Below are 20040 nucleotides of genomic sequence, written 5' to 3' on the forward strand. Positions count from 1 at the left end.
CTTTTAATGGCAAAAACCGCAATTACTTTTGCACCAACCTAATCATCGCTACGATGTTTTCGAATTACATAATTCGAATTATATAAACAAAAATTTTCCTTGGTAAATGAAGACTGGGAGAGCAGCACCAGACCTTCTCAAGGTCTCTTAAGGTCTCTGTTGAAGGACCAAGGATATTTTAAAAGTATCTTTCTGTGAGTAAAATTATAGTAGTGTAGCAGTCGACAGAAGTTTAGTAGTTTGTTTAAACAAACAAAAACTCCCAGCAGCCCCTCCCTTGCTGGGCCTAAACAGGAAGGAAAATACCCTCCCTCTCTGTTCCGGGAGGGTGCTAAAGGACGCGGTGCTGCTGATGTTGGTAGTAATATCCGGAAGGGAAGGAGCCAGCCGGATTCAAAGTTGTGAAGAGAATTGATTGCACACATTTGAGGAAAATTTAAGTTCTTCCTTGCAAGTCTGCCCTAATCCTTCCTAATGAATAAGGACTTCAGAATAATACAAGCTTAGTGCCCCCGTCAAGGAGCTGAGGTGGACTCTGGCCTGGCCGGTGTGTCTCATCGCAAAACTGCACCGCTAGTAGCAGGATCCGAAAAGGACCAGCGAAGAGAAGAGACACCGCAGAAACGGTGTGATCGCTCGGCTTTACAGGGCAAGTCTGTGTGCGGCTCCACTCCGCGCGGTCTTGATGAAGAGGATACTGACGAGGCGGAGGCGCGGGCTCCAGGGTTCTGGTAACTTCCGAAGGAGAGAGTTAGCAGTGTGTCTCCAAAGCTGAGGCACGAAGCCTTGGAAATGCGGTCTGAAAGCCTGCCAGCTGATTCTGATGTGCAGCCACAGGTGAGACCATAATCTCCTCACCCATTGTGTCTTTTGATGATTATTTGCTTGTTTCCAGTTTAGAGTTATTAGAAGTAACCTGCTATAAACATCCTTAGGCACGCCTTCTGTTGCTTGCTTATGGTCATTTTATCTGGGCCTATACCCAGCTAAAATGGAATTGCTGGGTCATGGAAATAGAATTGCTGGGTCATGGATAAAGTGAGTATATATTTAAGTCAGCCAAAATGAGACACTCTTGAAAGTAAAGGGTGATTTATAAAGTAATTAATACTTATTTTTTGACCATCATATTGATTTAATACACTGGTAGACCTATATAAAGATGTTGATTCAAAATTGGTTTTCAAAATTAAAATTCCTTTTAGAGTACTGAAAGAGCCTAAATACGTGTAGATTAAACAAAATTTAAAAAACTATTTATATTGAAAATCTGATTTTTTTTGAAAAAAAACCCGAATGACTTTTTCTCACTCTGTTGCCAGACTGGAGTGCAATGGCGCAATTTCGGCTATTTGCAACATCTGCCGCCCCGCCCCCCCCCCCCCCACCCCCCCCCCCCCCCACCCCGACCCCAAGTAGCTGGGATTACGGGCACGCGCCACCACGGCTGGCTAATTCTGTATTTTTGGTAGAGACGGGGTTTCTCCATGTGGATCAGGCTGGTCTCAAACTCCTGACCTCGTCATCTGCCTGCCTCAGCCTCCCAACGTGCTGGGATTATAGGCATGAGCCACAGTGCCCAGGGTTTTGTTGTTGTTGTTGTTGTTTTGTTTGTTTTGAGACGGAGTCTCTCTCTGCTGCCTGGGCTGGAGTGCAGTGGCCTGATCTCAGCTCACCTGCAACCTCTGCGACTCTTCGTAATACACATTCACATACATAAATTAGTTTTAGCCAAATCTAGTATTTTTTTCTGAAGAATATATATATTTTAATATGGTCTTATTAATATTTTTTGTAAAATTGCTAGCAAAATTTTATCAGAGTTGCATCTTATGCTTACTAATTTGGTTGTTGACACCTTCAATTGACTCTTTTCCATAGAATGTATTTTTTTTTCCATTTATTTATTTTATTGCATTTTAGGTTTTGGGACTGTATTTCTAATTCAGAAAATGCTCTCTCTGTGGGTGCTTCAGTACCTTGTAAACTCGGAACAAAGTCTATGAAATGATGGACAATCTCAATTTTAGTCTTTGTCATATTGAAATGTACAAATATTTATGCCCAGTATTTCCCACAGATTCTGTCTTCTGTCTCTATCAGAATACTTTTCCTCAATAAATACTTTTATAAGCAAAATTTAGAAAATAAGTTGTCTCTATTTGTAATTCTTTTGATTATTTTGCCATATATATTTGCAGCAAAATTATAGGCCTTCTCTCAATTTCATTTCTTTCTTTCTCTCTCTCCTTTTTTTTTTTTTTTTTTTTTTTTTTTTTTTTTTTTGACAGTGTCTTACTCTGTCACCCAGGCTGGAGTTTGCAGTCATGATCTCAGCTTACTGCACCCCCTACCTCCCGGGCTCAAGGCTCTTCCCCCCTCAGTCAGCCTCCTGAGTAGTTGGAACCACAGGCATGTGCCACCATGCCTGACTAATTTTTGTATATTTAGCAGAGATGGGATTTCACCACATTGCTCAGGCAGATCTCAAACTCCCTGACTCAAGCGATCCACCCACCTTGGCCTCCCACAGTGCTGGGATTACGGGCATAAGCCACCATGCCTGGCCAATTCCATTTACTTCTGATATAGAATATAAACATATCCAATTAAAATTAAAAATTTCATCAAACATGTCATTATGTCCAAAATAATATTTTAGAATTTCAAAATTAAATCCTATTCAACATTTGCATTCTCATCGTTGAATTTGTTCAATTCTCCTCCCTCCCACTGCTTTTACGGGAATGAATTTCAGTGCCTTTCCAGGTATAAGCTTGATTTTTTTTTCGTTTTGTAATAGCAGGTTCTCTATGTTGCCCAGGCTGGACTCAAACTCCTGGTCTTAAGCCATCATCCCACCTCAGCCTTCCAAGTAGCTGGGGCTACAGGGATGAGCAATGAGCCTGATTTTCAATAATCACAATTTGCTATGCTTTTAAAAGGTTTTGGTGATCAATTTTTGAATCTTTCTATTAAGATTTCCAACAGCTTCTGAACAGAAGTCAAAAAAATTCAGAGATTCTCTTCCAAAATGTCTAATAGTATTGCAGGACAGTTAGGTTTATCAACGATGTAATTATTCAAATGCACAAACATTTCTAAAACTTGAACATAATTGACAGCAAATAGAGAAAGATCATGTGTATGTCTATAAAATTTTGACGTTTATCTTCCATATAGATTGGTAGAAAAGCACTTCTTTATTGTTGTAAAATATACATGCCAAAAATTTACCATTTTAACCATACCAATTCAGTAGGGTTAAGTACATTCATGGTGGTGTTCACCATCACCACTATCTACTTCCAGAACTTGTCACCCTCCCTAACAGAAATTCTGTACCCATTAAACACTAACTCTCTATTTCCCCTTCTAACCAGTGCCTGGTAACCTCTATTCTATTTGTGATAAATTTGCCTGTTGTAGATGGCATGGTCATAGAAGATTTGGGTTTTTTTATATCTAGCTTTTTCACTTAACATAATGTTTTCAAGATTCATCCATGTTGTAGTATTTATCTGAGTTTCATTCCTTTTGAAGACAATAATATTCCATCATATGGAAAGACCACATTGTGTTTATCAGTTCATCTGTCGATGGACATTGTATGGTTTCCATGTTTTGGCATCTGTAAATATGCAACTATGTACATCTGTATAGAAGTATTTGTTTTAAGTTCCTGCTTTCAATTTTTGGGTGTATATACCTAGAAGTAGAATGGCTGGATCATAGGGTAATTATTTGTTTAACTTTTTACAAACCCACATGCTGGTTTTCACAGTGGCTGCACCATTTTACCGTCCCACTAGCAGTATATGAGAATTTCAATCTCTCCACATCCTTGCCAACACTTACTCTTTTCCATTTAAAAAATAATAGCCATACTAATGAGTGGTAAATGGCACCTCGTTGTGACTGTTACTTACATTTCCCTGATAACAACTGATGTTTCATGTGCTTAATGGTCATGCGGATGTCTTCTTTGAGGAAATGCCTGTCCAAGTCCAGTAACTCCTACAACTCAAGAACAACAACAACAAAATAACCCAATTCAAAAATATGCTGAATTGAATATTTTCTCCCATTCTGTTGGTTGTCTTTTCACTCTCTCAGTAGTTTCCTTTTATGCACAATAGAATAGTACATTTTTGACACATTATCAAATCATGTGTGCACTACGAAAAATTCCAGCTACCTTTTTACCTTGTAGGTTTCTTAATAAGAATATTGTTTTCCCCGCAATGTAATGCCCCATCAAAATTCATATCTGTTACCACTATGAAAATATTATCTTGATGCTGAATGTTTTAAAGGAATTTATAGTAGCATTAATCATCATATCATATCATTTCCTTTTGATAGAATGAATTTTAAAAGCTTTACTTTGATTCTGTGGATTAGAGATAAAATTTAGCCATTAATAAAATCATTCTCTATTTGAGATATTGATGACATTGCTATAAAACAAACATCATTTAACTGTTTGCAAAGTTTCTGTTCCGCTAATGAATCTATCTCACTGACAGCTATCACTTCCCTTTTTGTGTTTGCACAAGAACATTTGAAATTTAAAAATGAGTAAAAGCCAGGCATGGTGGCTCACGCCTGTAATCTAAGCGTTTTGGGAGGCTAAAGTGGGCTGATCACTTGAGACCAGGATTTTGAGACCAGCCTGGACAACACAGTGAGACCCTATCTCTAATTAGTCGGGTATGGTGGCACATGCCTGTAGTCCCAACTACAAGGGAGGCTGAGATGGGAGGATCACCTGAGCTCAAGAAGGTTGGGGAGGTTGAGGCTGCAGTGAGCCATGATAGTGCCACTGCACTCCAGCCAGGGCAAAAGGAGTGGAACTAATCTGCAGTGGTCATTTGATCGTCGTGCAAAGTCTTGCTTCGTGAGTGCCGTGTAAACTCCCCTTTGTGAATTCTTGTATCCTTCCTAAGATAGCTACCATTTCAGTATTTGAATATGTAGAATAGTTCTTCAGACCATTTGTTTGTTCAGGCTTTTGTGTGATCAGTGATGCCCCAGGATGGATAGTTGAAGTCAACAAATGTTTTGTGAAAATACAATAAATTTTCACTTAACATTATCAATAAGTTCTTGGACACAGCAACTTTAAGCAAAATGACATAGAATGAAATCGGTTTGACCATAGGCTAATTGAAATGAACAAGAATTAAGTTCCTATGGCATATTCCTGGTTACAAAACATCATCACAAGACTCCATCTCAAAAAAAAAAAAAAAAAAAAAAAAAAAAAAGGCCAGGCACAGTGGCTCACACCTGTAATCTCAGCACTTTGGGAGGCCAAGGCAGGTGGATCACAAGGTCAGGAGTTTGAGACCAGCCTGGCTAATATGGTGAAACCCCGTCACTACTAAAAATACAAAAAAATTAGATGGGCCTGGTGGCGCATGCCTGTAATCCCAGTTCTTTGGGAGGCTGAGGCAGGAGAATTACTTGAACTCAGGAGGCGGAGGTTGCAGTGAGCCAAGATCGCACCACTGCGCTCCAGCCTGGGAGAGAGAGTGAGACTCCATAGCAAAAACGAACAAACAAACAAAAAATATCACCAAACTTCTAAATAAAGACCCCAACATACTAATATTGAACATTGAAATAAATGTGACCTATACATACATTTAAGAAAGATTAATAAAAAGCAAGCAGGATAATTATTTACTCAAGTATTCCAGGTTAGGGTCACAGGTGGTAGGAGTTTATCCCAGCAGCTCAGGATGCATGGTGGGAACTATTGCTGGACAAGATGACATTCTGTCTCAGGCCACACTCAAACACATACCCACACTCACTCAGACTGGGACTGTATAGACAAACCAACGAACCCAATGTGCATGTCTTTGGGATGTGGGAGGAAATCAGAGTATCTAGAGAAAACCCACACAAACATGGGGATAACATGCAAACTCTACACCGACAATAGCCCCAGCTGGGAGTCCATTTTTTTCCTCATCAATGTCACAAGGATATTGAACAGAATGACCTTATTTCAGGACCCACTGTAATATATTCGTCATCAACTTCCTTCAGAAACTGAAACATAGTACTTAATTTTTTATTAAATATGCATTTCCACTCATTTGACCTTATTGCGCCCAAGAGAATTTATTGTGAAATAAAAAAGTATTACCAAATAATGCTATAAACAAATGAACAGTTGTAGATTTACACTGTATAACACATAACAAAGTCACTGTAGCAAAATCATTTCTACTATTCATTTATTCTTTAACAGGACGGCTCAGCCTCCACTTGCTGCTCATATTTCAAGTACATCTAACCTCTAGTTTCTCAGCTTGCCTGCTGTCTAGCCCAACGGGCAGTTTAATGACTTCCAGCTTCTTGCAGGCTAACGAGTAAGGGCTGTCACAGTTGGCTGTTGTTATATCAAATGGCCAGCAGGGGCAGCATTTCAAGAACTTCTTTCAGTATAATTCAAGACTGGAAGAAGAAACCCTGCACCATTATTATTATCCTACACTTATGTGGCGCTAGAATTTTTTTTTTTTTTGTCAGTGAGCATGCTTCATGCTATTCATTTCAAAGAGAAATTTTAGTTATGTGTTATCAGTAGAGAATAGGGAAAGGAAAGCATGCTATCTCTGATTGCCTTTAAGAGGAAACATTGTGTTAAGTATCAACTCTATGTAAACTGCATGTGTATTCCATACTACTACACGAGATCATGGCAAAAGTTAGACGAATAAAATCAAAGTCCACCAAACATTTCCTGGATTATTTTAATGTAACCATTGATGACAAAATTTTATTTAAAAATGAAGAAGTCCAGGACAAATACTTAACCGAACAGAATTTCAAGAAAGTATGCATAAGCCAAAACCATTCAGGAAAAACCAGGTCATGGTCACCTAGTCACAGGACTGCACATGTTCAACTTTAGAGGATACTGAAGGTTTGCCAGAGGGATTGTTGAAATTGCCATCCCCACCAACAGCATACAAGGATACAGTTGCTTTATTTCTTTGCCAACATTTGATAAATGATATCAAATTGGTCAAATTAATTTTGACCATTCTGGTAGATATATAGACGAACCACACTGTGGTTTTATATTTCTTTACCTGGTTAATAATGAGATGAACACATACTGATATTTTCACCGACCAAGTAAACGTGTTCTTTTTTGAGGTGCCTACTCAAGCTCATTTTTTCTATCAGGTTATATGTATATATGCATATTTTTGTTATCGATTTGTAGGAGTTCTTTCTATATTTAATAAATAAGTCACTCATTAGTTATGAGTTGTAAATAACATGTTAAATTCACATGTTAAATAATTGTTAGGGTCAGATGCTGTGGCTCAGGCCTGTAATCCTAACACTTTGGGAGGCTGAGGTGGGAGGATTGCTTGGGCCCAGGAGTTCACAACCAGCTGAGCAGCACGGTGGAACCCTGTCTCTACAAAAATACAAAAAATTTAGCTGGGCTTGGCAGTGGGTGCCTGTAGTCCCAGCTACTCCCGAGGCTGATGTGGGAGGATCGCTTGAACTCTGGGAAGTCAAGGCTGCAATGAGCTATGATCACACCACTTGTATTAGTCCATTTTCACACTGCTGATAAAGACATACCTGAGGCTGAGTAATTTATAGAAAAAGACATTTAATGGACTCACAGTCCCACATGGCTGGAGAGGCCTCACAATCATGGCGGAAGGTGAAGGGCATGTCTTACGTGGTGGCAGGCAAGAGAGAATGAGAACCAAACAAAAGGGGGTTCCTCTTATAAAACCATGAAATCTCATGAGACTTATTTACTTCAATGAGAACAGTATGGGGAAACCACCTTCATTATTTAGTTATCTCCCACCAGTTCCCTCTCACCACAGGTGGGAATTATGGGAGCTACAATTCAAGATGATATTTGGGTGAGGACACAGCCAAACCATGTCACCACTACACTCCAGCCTGGGCAACAATGAAATCCTGGGCAACAATGAAATACTACCTCAAAAAAAAAAAAAAAAAAAAGAAGGTTGAATTCACATATTATGTCTAATAATTTGTATAGCAAATGAATTTTTTATGAATTGCTGTATTCATCAAAGAGCTCATTATTCATGCTCTTTGATGAATAGCATGAAGAGTGCTCAGTGATATTCTTTTAGATTGCTTTATATATATAACCATGCAATATGTGAAAATGACAATTTAGCTCTCTCTTTATGATCTTCATACTTTTGATTTCTTGTTTTATACCTTATACATAACATTGCATTGGCTATGACCTCCAGTACAATGGTGGATAGAAATGTTAGTGGAGAAATCCCCTACAGGGAGAAAGCAGTCATGATTTCATCACTAAGTCTAATATTATCTGTAGGGCTTTTTTGTAGATGCCTGTTACCAGATTAAGAAAGTCCCATTCGACTCCTATTTTACTGAGATTTACTTTAACCAGAAATTTCATCAAATGATTTTTCTGTATGTATTAAGATAATCATGTTTTCTTTCTTTGTTAGTTAATATAGTGAATTACATAGGTTGATTTTAAAATTTTAAGCTAATTTTGCATTCTAGGAATAAACCACACTTGGTCAAGATTTATTATTCTTCTTTATAGAAATGGACTAAATTTGCTATAATTTTGTTTTGGATTTTTGCTTCTGTGTTCATGAATATGTTGGCCTGCAATTGTCTTTTCTTCTAATGTCCTTGTCAGATTTTGTATCAACGCTATACCAGACTACTTTAAAAACTTGAAAAATATTCCCTTTTTTGTCCTCTGGTAGAGTCTATATAAGATTAGTATTGCTAAATGTTTGGAATAGTTTACTAGTAAAACCATGTGGGAAGGTTTTAAATGATAGATTCCGAGTAATTGACAAACATAATGCTATTTTGTTTTTCTACTACTTATTCTGTCAGTTTAGGTAAGCTAGGATTTTCAGGGTATTTACATACTTTTCCAATTTATTGCTAAAAAGCTATTCATAAGGTTCTGTCAACATATTTTTTAATATTCATAAGATCTGTGGTGACGTACACTTTTTATTCTTGATCCTGGTTGTACCTTCTCCTTATCTCTTTTTCTGTCTTTGTTTCTTCCATTTTTCCTTTGACCTGTCTTGCCAGAGATTGATTCATTTTATTAGTCTTTTTTCTTTTAGTACATATATGCTGGTAATACATTCTCTCTAAAAATATATTTATTTTATAATAAATTATAAAATAAATTTCTATTTTATAATAATTTTAATGGATATTTTTACTAGCTAGAGAATTCTAGGTTTCCAGTTTTGTTTTTTTTTTTCATCACTAGGAAAATAACATTGCGTTGAATTATGGCTTTCATTGTTTCTGTTGTGAGGTCAGCTGTCAGTCTTATTGCTGCTTCTTTGAGGGTCATATGTCTTATTATCCTCTGGCTGTTTTTAGGGCTTACTTATTGGCTTTCTATTTTCTTTAGCAGTTTTATGTTTTGCCTAGATATGGTTTCCTTTGTGTTTACCCCCCAGTAGGGGTTTATAATGCCTCTTGAGCCTGATGTCTTTTTTCAGTAGAAACATAGAAATTTATTTTGCTTCCTTTTAAATTGTTCTGACTTTGAGTATATTGAATCAAACATTTCTTCCCACATACGAGTTCAGGGGAAATGAGAATGTAACTAGAGAAATCGAGTTTCTTATAGTAACTTCAATAATGTTAGCTGGCTCAGACTGTTAAAACTGATGTTTTAACTTAGTCCCAGAAAATTTCCCAGGACTAGAAGCAAATACAATGTATGCTCTCCTTCAACTGATTATTAAATTCCAAAACATTTACTACCAACACACTTATAAATATGTATTTGAAAATCCAATTTGGACATGTTTTGGTCTCATTTGAACTATGACCTCTGGGTATTACAAATCTTGCTTTGAAAATTCATTGTTATTGTTACTTATTTTCAGCTGCTTTGATTAACATAGTCCTTTACTTCAGTAAGATAAATTCCTGCCAGTATATCAAGATTCACAAGTTATCCAAAATACTATAATTTCACTGAAATAAAGCAAAATGTTTCAGAATAGAATTCTGGGAGAAATCCAGAATTTAAGAAGATATTCTTCCCTCGAATAAGCATAATTTCTGCACAATAAGGTTCTATTCCACTGTACTCATAGATCTTACAGATGCCCTGAAATATGTTCTTTTTCTCTGAGAGAACATAAAGAAAGCTAAAAATCTGTAAAAATTCCAGAGAAAGTATGTTTTAAACAAAACTGTCTGTGGAGAGGAAAAAAAATAAAAATAAAACGAACAGGAAAAAGTAATAATAACTTCATTTCTGATTAGGCTGAATTTGAGAAAAATATCTAATCTCAGATTAACCTATTTTCCATTTGCCCTGAAAATACTCTCTGGCAGCTCCTGCAGCTGCAGCGTTTACCCTGAGATAATTCTGCCGTGAAATGTCATGCTTTTATTACTATTTTCACATAGCTCTAGTATATCAACCTTGGAAACAAAGGACATCATTCTATTTATAGCATCCTGGTTTTAGTAGTGGTATGTCCATTTACGAAACATAGTAATTCTCGATCACTGAAAATGTCAAATCCTAGAAAACGTGGCGTTCCTATGCACGATGGTAAAATTGTTCTACAACAGTTGTTGGTCACAGATTCATTTGATGAATCCGATTTTTCTAAAATAGACAATTCTGATGATTCAGACCATTTTAATGTTAGTTCTGTTTAGAAATAACTTCAAGAGCAGTTTTTATATTTTATTTTCACATTGAAAATCGGTCAGATTGGCTTCAACCTCAAGGAATGTGTTTATATAAAATCAAATAAGGCCAGGCACAGTGGCTCATGCCTGAAATCCCAGCACGTTGGGAGGCCGAGGCAGACAGATCACTTGAGGTGAGGAGTTTGAGACCAGCCTGGCCAATATGGTGAAACCTCATCTCTACTAAAAACACAAAATTAGCCAGGCATGGTGATGGGCACCTGTAGTCCCAGCTACTCAGTAGGCTGAGACAGGAGAATCACTTGAACCCAAGAGACGGAGGTTGCAGCGAGCCAAGGCTTTGCCACTGCACTCCAGCTTGGGCAATACAGTGAGACCCCGCATTAAAAAAAAAAAAAAAAATCAAATGAGTGCTGGCAGTGAGCTGCACTTTTTTTCTAAATGGGAAAAAGGTTAAAAACAGCTTTCTAACGTTCTACCTGAAGTCTAGATCCTTCGACAACTTTCCACGAAACATTTTTCATCTGCAGAGCAGGCACTGTTTCTCCAAAGAGCTGCCTAACACATATTCGACCATAAGAGTGAGGAAAGACGGAAACAATTCCACAATTTAGAAGGTAAACTGTGTGTGCTTGCCTCATGGAAGCCGAGGCAGAAACCAATACAGTTTTGGGCAAGTAAGCCAGAGGAAGAGGGAAATCGTTCAGTTATTCACAGTCAGTTCCTTTTCCGGTCTCACTGACTCAGTAAGTCACTTCCTCCCTCAGATAAAAGGGCAGACAGTAGTTTCTCCTATACTTTTTCCTCCTGGAGAATTAAAATTCCCCCCTACTCCACAGAAATAAACATCAAGAGATAAGCATTCTATCTAAATAAGTAATATAGACACTAAGGGGCATTTTTTCCTATCTGATCCCCAAATGGCAAGTTCAGTGAAGTTTCTTAGTGCATACCTTAGATTGTCTAGAAATTCCTGAAGACTTTATTGAAAATTCTGCAGGTTGTGAAAAACCTACACAAAAGCAAACATATTCAAATTTTGATTTAAAAAATCAAAGAAAAACTAAGCAAGTTGGTCAGAAATGGAATTATAGAAAGTAACAATGACAGAGCTGAATTATGAAGAATATGCCCAGGGTAGCTAAACCTGGGCAATTCATGACTTTTTACTGCTTTATACTTCTTAGCGATACAGTAAGAATGGATTAGATGTTCTTCAAGATTTCTTCTAACTCTAATAATCCATGCTCCTGAATTGGTTAGTAAATGCCCTAGATTTCTCTAAACGATATGTTTCCTTTTTTTGGCGATGGGGACGAAGCCTTGCTTTGTCACCCAAGCTGGAGGGCAATGGTGCGATCTTAGCTCACTGCTACCCCCACCTCCCAGGTTCAAATAATTCTCCTGCCTCAGCCTCCCAGGTAGCTTGGATTACAGGTGTTCACCACCATGCCCGGCTAATTTTCATATTTTTAGTAGAGATGGGGTTTCACCATGTTGGCCAGGCTGGTCTCAAACTCCTGACCTCATGTGATCCACCTGCCTTGGTCTTCCAAAGTGCTAGGATTACAGGCGTGAGCCACCGCACTGGCCTGAGGACCATATTATAGACTGAATTATGTTCCCTCACAATTCATATGTTGGAGCCCTAATCCCCAGTACCTCAAAACATGACTATAGTTGAGTATAGGGCCTTGAAAGAGGTAATGGAGTTAAAATGAGGCTGTTAGGCTAAGCCCTAGTGTAATCTGACTGGTGTCCTTATAAGAAAAGGAGATAAGGACTCAAAGAGATGCCAGGGGTGCATGTGTAACCTTGTGAAGAGGCAGAAAGAAGGTGGTTATTTGACACGCTGGAGAGAGGAGCCTCAAAGGAGCCTAACCCTGTAGGCACCTTGATCTTGGACCTCCAGCCTCCAGAAATGTGAGAAAATCAATTTCTGTTGTTTAAGTCACCCAGTCTGCCGCATTTTGTTTTCACAATTCTACCGAACTAATAGGATGAGAAATCTTAAATTGAACCTGATTAAACCAGGCCACCTTGGTGCTGGTCTTAGCAGAGTGGCCAAAGAAAAGGAACATTTAGGCCGGGTGCGGTGGCCGAAGCCTGTAATCCCAGCACTTTGAGAAGCCAGGGTGGGCAGATTGCGAGGTCAAGAGTTCAAGACCAGTCTGACCAATATGGTGAAATCCCATCTCTACTAAAAATATAAAAATTAGCTGGGCATGGTGGTGCTCTCCTGTAGTCCCAGCTACTCGGAAGGCTGAGGCAGGAGAATCGCTTGAACCTGGGAGGTGGAGGTTGCAGTGAGCCAAGATTGTGCCACTGCACTCCAGCCTAGGCAACAGAGCAAGACTCTATCTCAAAAAGAAAAAGGAAAAGAAAGGAAAAGGAACGTATATAACTCCAAAGGGATTAGAAAAGATGAGTGTTTACTAACCATCCCAGTAGGAGGCAGCAAAGGAGAAATTACATTATACCACTCAAAATTCTCTTAATTCATTTCTCACCCTAAAGTCCCACTTCTCATGGCACCTGCTTACCATTTCTCCTTATCTTTTCCTTCTTCCCTCAAAATACAAAATGAAAAGCCCCTTGAAATTCTTTTTTTAAGATATTTTTATGAATATCTTAGAATTTCTGCTGAGTATCTATGCACTTTCTTTCTTTTTTCTTTTTTTTTTTTTCCAAGATGGAGTCTTGCTTTGTCTCTCAGGCTGGAGTGCAGTGGCACGATCTTGGCTCAAGTGATTCTCATGCCTCAGCTTCCGAAGGTGATCTGCCTGCCTCAACCTCCCAAAGTGCTGGGATTACAGGCACATACCACCATGCCCAGCTAATTTTTTTGTATTTTTAGTAGAGACAGGCTTTCACCCCGTTGGCCAGAGTGGTCTTGAACTCCTAACCTTAAGTGATTTGCCCGCCTTGGCTTCCCAAAGTGCTGGAATTACTGCCATGAGCCACCGCACCTGGTCTCTATGCACTTTCTTATGCATCTAAATTCAGAATTCTCTAGACATCTTCCAATCCTCTGTGCCCATGTTCCATCAGTACTACAAAAACCCACTAGTAAACCCAAGTAGTCCTTAGGTCCTTTCTCCTTAAAAGCCAATAAAGAGTAAAGAGGCTGGGCACAGTGGCTCATGCCTGTAATCCCAGCACTTTGGGAGACCGGGGCAGGCAGATCACCTGAAGTCAGGAGTTCAAGAGCAGCCTGGCCAACATGGTGAAACCCCGTCTCCCATAAAAATACAAAAATTAGCTTGGCGTGTTAGCAGGTGCCTGTAATCCCAGCTACTTGGGAGGCTGAGGCAGGAGAATCTCTTGAACCTGGGAGGTGGAAGTTGCCATTGCACTCCAGCCTGGGTAATAAGAGCAAAACATCGTCAAAAAGAAAGACAGAGAGAGAGAGAGAGAAAGGAAGGAGACAGAAGGGAGAAAGAAGGAAGGAAAGAAAGGGAGAGGGAGGAAGGGAGAAGGAGGAAGGGAGAGGGAGGAAGGGAGGGAAGGTGGAGAGAGAGAGAGAGAGAGAGAGAGAGAGAGAGAGAATTTCCAATACATTTTGACAGAATCAAAGCTATTGTCTTAGCTTTTAATTGTCTCATTTAAGATAACTTGATATTGTTTGGAAAGTGAAAAATTTAAGAAACCCTGTTTGGAGGGATGGCCGTGTAAATTGCCAAAACTACAATTTTGTGGTTTTTGCTTGTGTTTTTTAATCTGCTTTCTTTTAATTCACAAACTACCATTTGTTTTAGTAAATCAAAATAGCTTTTTTATTTCACAGAGAAAGAGTTTAAATATTGAATCATTCAACAACAAAACAGAAGCAACATTAGGTTTTGTAATTAAATGATTCAACGAAATAAGTAAGTTTATTGGTTTAAGAAGAAAATCCATGCTTTAATTTAGGAAATGACAGGAGATTCCTGTCATGAAAATGGTGTTTTGAGAAGCATGAAGAATTCTCATGAGTCACTAGAGACATTAAATGCTTTACAGTTTTCCAAACAAAAAGTCCACAATTCTAGGTCAGGCTGTGTACACTTTATTAGCATGTAGAAGCCAAAAAGAAGAGAATCATCAGTTAGTTCTCTGCCAGCTGGAATAAGAAATTATTCTAATATTAACAGGTAATTGTACTTATAATAGACTCTCCAATGAAAATAAAGACGGTTTACATAAGGAGAGCCGGCAAAACAAAAGGCTCTATTCAAGAGTAATCAGCAAGAATTTGAGCAGCTGTGGAAACTGCCAGCCAATTCCAGTAGAAAGTATAAATGATATTTTCCATTTCAGAGAAATGTCTCTTATCTAATGATTATTCATCAAAACATGAAGCCAGGCTGTTAACTGTTCTATCTTATAGAGGATCACACGAGGGGAATTCCAGTTAGAAACCTAGCGAAGAGACAAGTAATACCTGATCTTAGCTGTTCGAGTGTTTTACACCATCACAAGAAAAATAGGGGATAAAAGAAAGAGAAAGATTTTGCACCTATAAAAGACAAAGTAAAACCTGGAGAACTTAGTGATCCTGTTTATAGTATTCTAAACTCTTTAGACTTGTTTAAGCAAGAATCCTGCCAATCACCAATGAGATAGGGGCTTAGGTGGGCGTAGAGGGAAATCTAAATCCACATCACCAGTCCCCCAGACTATTTAAGAACAGGGATGTCGTGTTATTTGTCCTCAAAGATTTATCCTAGTAAGCCTTCAAAATGTATTTGTTTAATTAAATTACATTAAATCCAATGGCATGTACCAAGGCTAACTTCGTATAGAAAAAGAAGTTTTTTGTTATTATCGTTTGTTTTTGAGACGGAGTCTCACCCTGTCACCGAGGCTGTAGTGCTGTGGCGCAATCTCAGCTCACTGCAACCTCCGCCTCCCAGGTTCAAGTGATTCTCCTGCCTTAGCCTTCTGAGCTGAGTAGCTAGGATTACAGGTGCCCACCACCACACCCAGCTAATTTTTGTATTTTTAGTAGAGACGGGGTTTCACCATGTTAGTCAGGATGGTCTCAGTCTCTTGACCTCATGATCCACCCACCTCGGCCTCCCAAAGTGCTAGGATTACAGGCATGAACCACCTCGCCCGGCCCAGCACAGGATTTTTAAAAGAACAACATATTAGTATGTCTTCTGACTACAAGAAATACCTGCTCCCTGTAGAAATTTTAGGAAATGTAGAAAAAATATAAAGGAAAAAATCAGTGACTTCAGTTGCATAGAATGGGCTTGATTAATCCTTGCTTCCTGACAGACATGCTCATCATTGGTCTAGCATGGCCTGCTTATATTTATTTTATTATTTTTAATAGTATAATAATCACTTGGGAACACACCACCCAAAGTAAGAACCAGGACCCCAACTGTGACCTACGTGGTCCTCTCCCATCTCATCTTTCTGCCTCCTCTCAGCTGAGATGACTATCATTCTGAATTTACAAACTATCATTACTTTGTTTTTCTTTGTATTTTTTGCCTTTATGTATATGTGTATACACACACAAGCACACACACATGCATATTTATACATCCGTACATATATGTATACGCACACATTGTGATGGTTAATTGTATGTGTCAACTTAGCTGGGCCACAGGGTACCCAGATATTTGATCAAATGTTCTTCTAGGTTCTTCTGTGGAGGTGTTTTTGGATGAGATTAATGTTTAAATTTATAGACTCTGAGTAAAGCAGATTGCCTCCGTAATGTGGGTGACCCTTATCCAGTTGGTTGAAGGCCTGAATAGAACAAAAAGATGGGCCTCCTCTGAGCTACAGGGAATTCTCCAGCAGACAGCCTTTGTACTTCATCCACAGCCTGAGCTCTTCCTGGCTTTACAGCAGCCTGCCATTGGACTTGAACTACAGCAATGGCTCTCCTGGGTCTCCCACCCTGCAGATTTTGGACTTGCCAGCCTCCATGTGAGCTAATTCCTTATAATAAATACATGTTTATATAAAATATAAATCATTTTATATTATGATTTTATATACACACATTTTATTAGTTCTGTTTCTCTAGAGAATTCTGACACACACATATCTACTTCTGTTTTTTAATGTTCAATGTGAAAAACAAATTCATAGTGAACACAATCTTTTTAAACTTAGTTTTCCACTTAATATATTACTAAAATGTAACCGTACTGTTACCTGTCATTATAGTAGTTCGTTTTGACTACTTTGTGATATTCCACTGTGTGGATAATTCATCCATTCTCCTGTCGTTGTGCACTTGGGTTGACTCCAGTTTTTTGCTATGAAAATATTTTTTAATTAAAAAGAATATTGAAATATCTTAAATCCTACCTCTCAGAGATGGTTTCTACTAGCATTTTGGTAGGTGTCTTTTAAGACTTTGCTATATTAATTTTTCATATACTTAGGATTCCATTTTGTAACTATTGATTTGTATTGCCAAGTTGCTTTCCCAAAAAGTTGACCTAACTTTTATGCCTGAGGTCATGGGATGAAAGGGTCCATTTGCTGAGGCCCCACCAATAAAGGAATATCTTTATTTTAAATCTATGACAAGTTGATAAGCAAACAAAGGCAATCATTGTTTTTTAATCTGCATTACTTTGATTACCTGTTAAGTAAACAGTGTTCCCAAGTAACTTTAATTTCCCCTAAACAACAGGAACTGTAAAGAAAAAGCTGTCAATTTTTAAAATCTCATTATCAGTTTTAATGAAGTGTTTTTATACCCTCCAATTAAATTTAAAATTGGGCTGGTTTGTTTGAATAAATTTCATGAACATCTTAGGTCAGCTCAGCATTTTAATGTCAATGATCAGAAATAATTGGCCTAATTATGAACTCCCAAATCACCATCAAGTTTGTGAAAAGAATTAGCTGTGGAAACACTTTGGTTTTATTTACTTACTTTTAATAGGTTTTTTCCAACAGACTCGATCTCTGTTTTCCAGGCTGTCATACAGTGGCACTAACATGACTCACTGCAGCCGTAACCTACTCGGTTCGAGTGATACTTCTGCGTCAGCCTCCCAAGTCGCTGGGACCACAGGCGTGTGTCACCATACCCGGCTAATTTTTTTATGTTTTGTAGAGATGGGGGTTCTTACCATGTTGCCCAGGCTGGTTTTGAACTCCTGACCTCAAGCAGTCCTCTTGCCCCGGACTCCCAAAGTGCTGGGATTATAAGTGTGAGCCTCCATGTCTGGCCCGCTTTGTTTTTAAACATATGTTAACCAAACCTGTCTAGAAACTGAAAATTTTATTTCGCCATTAATGCAGATGTTTCAGAAATTTTGCTAAGCAGAGAGTAAACATAAACTAACCAAAAATTACTTATCGTCACCATCGAGAGGTAGCCATGTGAACTTATTTTCATATTTCCTTCTATTCTTTTTAAATCATTTTTACATAGTCAAAATGTGACGTAGTCAAAATGTCTGGGACTTGGAGGCGATAAAGGCACAGAAAGCAACTCTCACAGTATGAGATTGTAAAGGGACCCTCTTTTCATCACACTAAAATCATAACATGAGCTTTTCTCATGTTATTAAAACTTCCCAAGAAAGATTGTTTTAATGGCCACAAAATAATGCACGGTGTGGATGTACCATGATTCACTTACTTATTTCCATTTTGTTGACATTCGTTTTATTTCAAGTTGGTTGATTTGTTGGGACCATTAAACATGAAGATTGCTTGAGCTCAGGAGTTTGAGACCAGACTGGCGTGGTGTCATGTGCCTGTAGTCCCAGCTTCTTGGGAGGTGGAGGTAGGAGGATTGTTTGAGCCCAGGAGGTAGAGCTTGCAGTGAACCAAGGTCGTGCCAGTGCCCTCCAGCCTGGGTGATAGAGCGAGACTGTCTCAAAAAAAAATAAAAAGTCTACCAAGACTCCCACCTTTCCAAGGATTGGTAGGAAAGAGTTGCTGCTTTCTTTCCACTTCTCACTAGCCCTTCTCTATGTTTGGTGCTATTTGCAAATATGTCACATGCAGTGACAGTCTAAAGTATTGTTCCACGTTCCTCTTCAGAACTGGTAAATTCAGTAAAAGTTATGCTTGTCAGCAGCACATCTCCTTGGCTCTGTCTTGGAAATTCAGTAAAAGTCATGCTTATCAGCAGCACATCTCTGCCTTGGCTACTGCTGCCCTTCGAGCTGCATGAAATAACTCACAACTATAAGCACCAGAGAGCAATAGACTGTACTATGAACAGAAGAAAAGGCAGAGTGTGGGGGAGGAGAGCCAGGGCATGAATCCACCTTCTTTGCCTGAATCGTCCATGCAGAATGCACATCCGAGTAGCCCCGCCCTATGGGATGAGCCTGCAGTCATTCCACGCCCTGCCTGGGATCCAGCGAGTTTGCTCAGCCTAGGAAGTAACAGTAAGAAGCCCACTCAGCCCGCAGGCCCAAGCACAGAGGAAAAGCTCACCAATATATCCCGTTTGATTCCTGTGTGTGTTCTTAATTTCAGAACCCAGAGTAGAGAATGGAGAGAATGGTATGATTCACTGAGTTCTTCAACCCCATTCATGGAAATTACTCAAAACTATAAGCACCAGAGAGCAATAGGCTGTACTATGAACAGGAGAAAAGGCAGAGCGTCGGGGAGGAGAGCCAGTGAGTTAGTCCTTTAGGAAGATTATCTTTTGGCAAATTCTTCTGGCTTTCTTGGACAAAGCAAAAAGAAATTGTTTCATGACAATTCTGTCTGTTTCCCGTTCTCTCCTCCTCCCCTAGATGCACAGAGAACTTCTCAAAATTCTGCCTTGATCATTCTCCCTGGGAGAACAAACGTCAGTTTTCCCAATGTATTTATATATTATGATTTTTTAAAAATGAATAAAATTTAACCAAACTGTTCTGGCCATTGCCGATCTGCTGCAAAAGTGTTTTAGTCTTGAAATCATTACAGTTTATCTCATAATCAAGATAAAGCAGTTTGTTGTATTTTTATTATCGATATTGCTATTAGAAGAGGATGGATACACCATGAAATACTATGCAGCAGTAAAAAAGAATGAGTTCATGTCCTTTGCAGGAACATGGATGAAGCTGGAAGCCATTATCCACAGCGAATTGGAAAAAAAAAGAAGAAGAGGATGAAGAAAAGGAAGAAAGTAGAAATTAAGTGTGCCCTTACTTCTAATACTGGAGACTAACTGGTGGCAAACAGACCCTACTTCATTTGGCAGGGGTAGAATGCACTTAGGAGTTTGAGCCTGGTCACAGGCAGGGGCCACACAGCAGATTCTTGGACCTCGGTTTTTCTCTGCAGGACGAGCATGGCGCCACGCCACCCTGGCTGCTACTCTGATCTTACCAC

The 20040-nt window shown here is 38.8% G+C and overlaps 1 long non-coding RNA gene across 1 annotated transcript; it reads left to right on the top strand.

Annotated features, from left to right (window-relative positions):
- The first annotated feature begins 339 nt into the window (after positions 1-339).
- On the top strand, positions 340-19259 carry LOC116527151. Its single transcript, XR_004258410.1, has 2 exons — positions 340-837; positions 18745-19259. It is a non-coding gene; the product is annotated as an uncharacterized LOC116527151 (long non-coding RNA).
- Positions 19260-20040: the final 781 nt, after the last annotated feature.

The sequence above is a fragment of the Sapajus apella genome, unplaced genomic scaffold, assembly GCF_009761245.1.
Source record: "Sapajus apella isolate SASKATOON/1434 unplaced genomic scaffold, GSC_monkey_1.0 scaffold53, whole genome shotgun sequence".
Taxonomy (NCBI): Eukaryota; Metazoa; Chordata; class Mammalia; order Primates; family Cebidae; genus Sapajus; species Sapajus apella.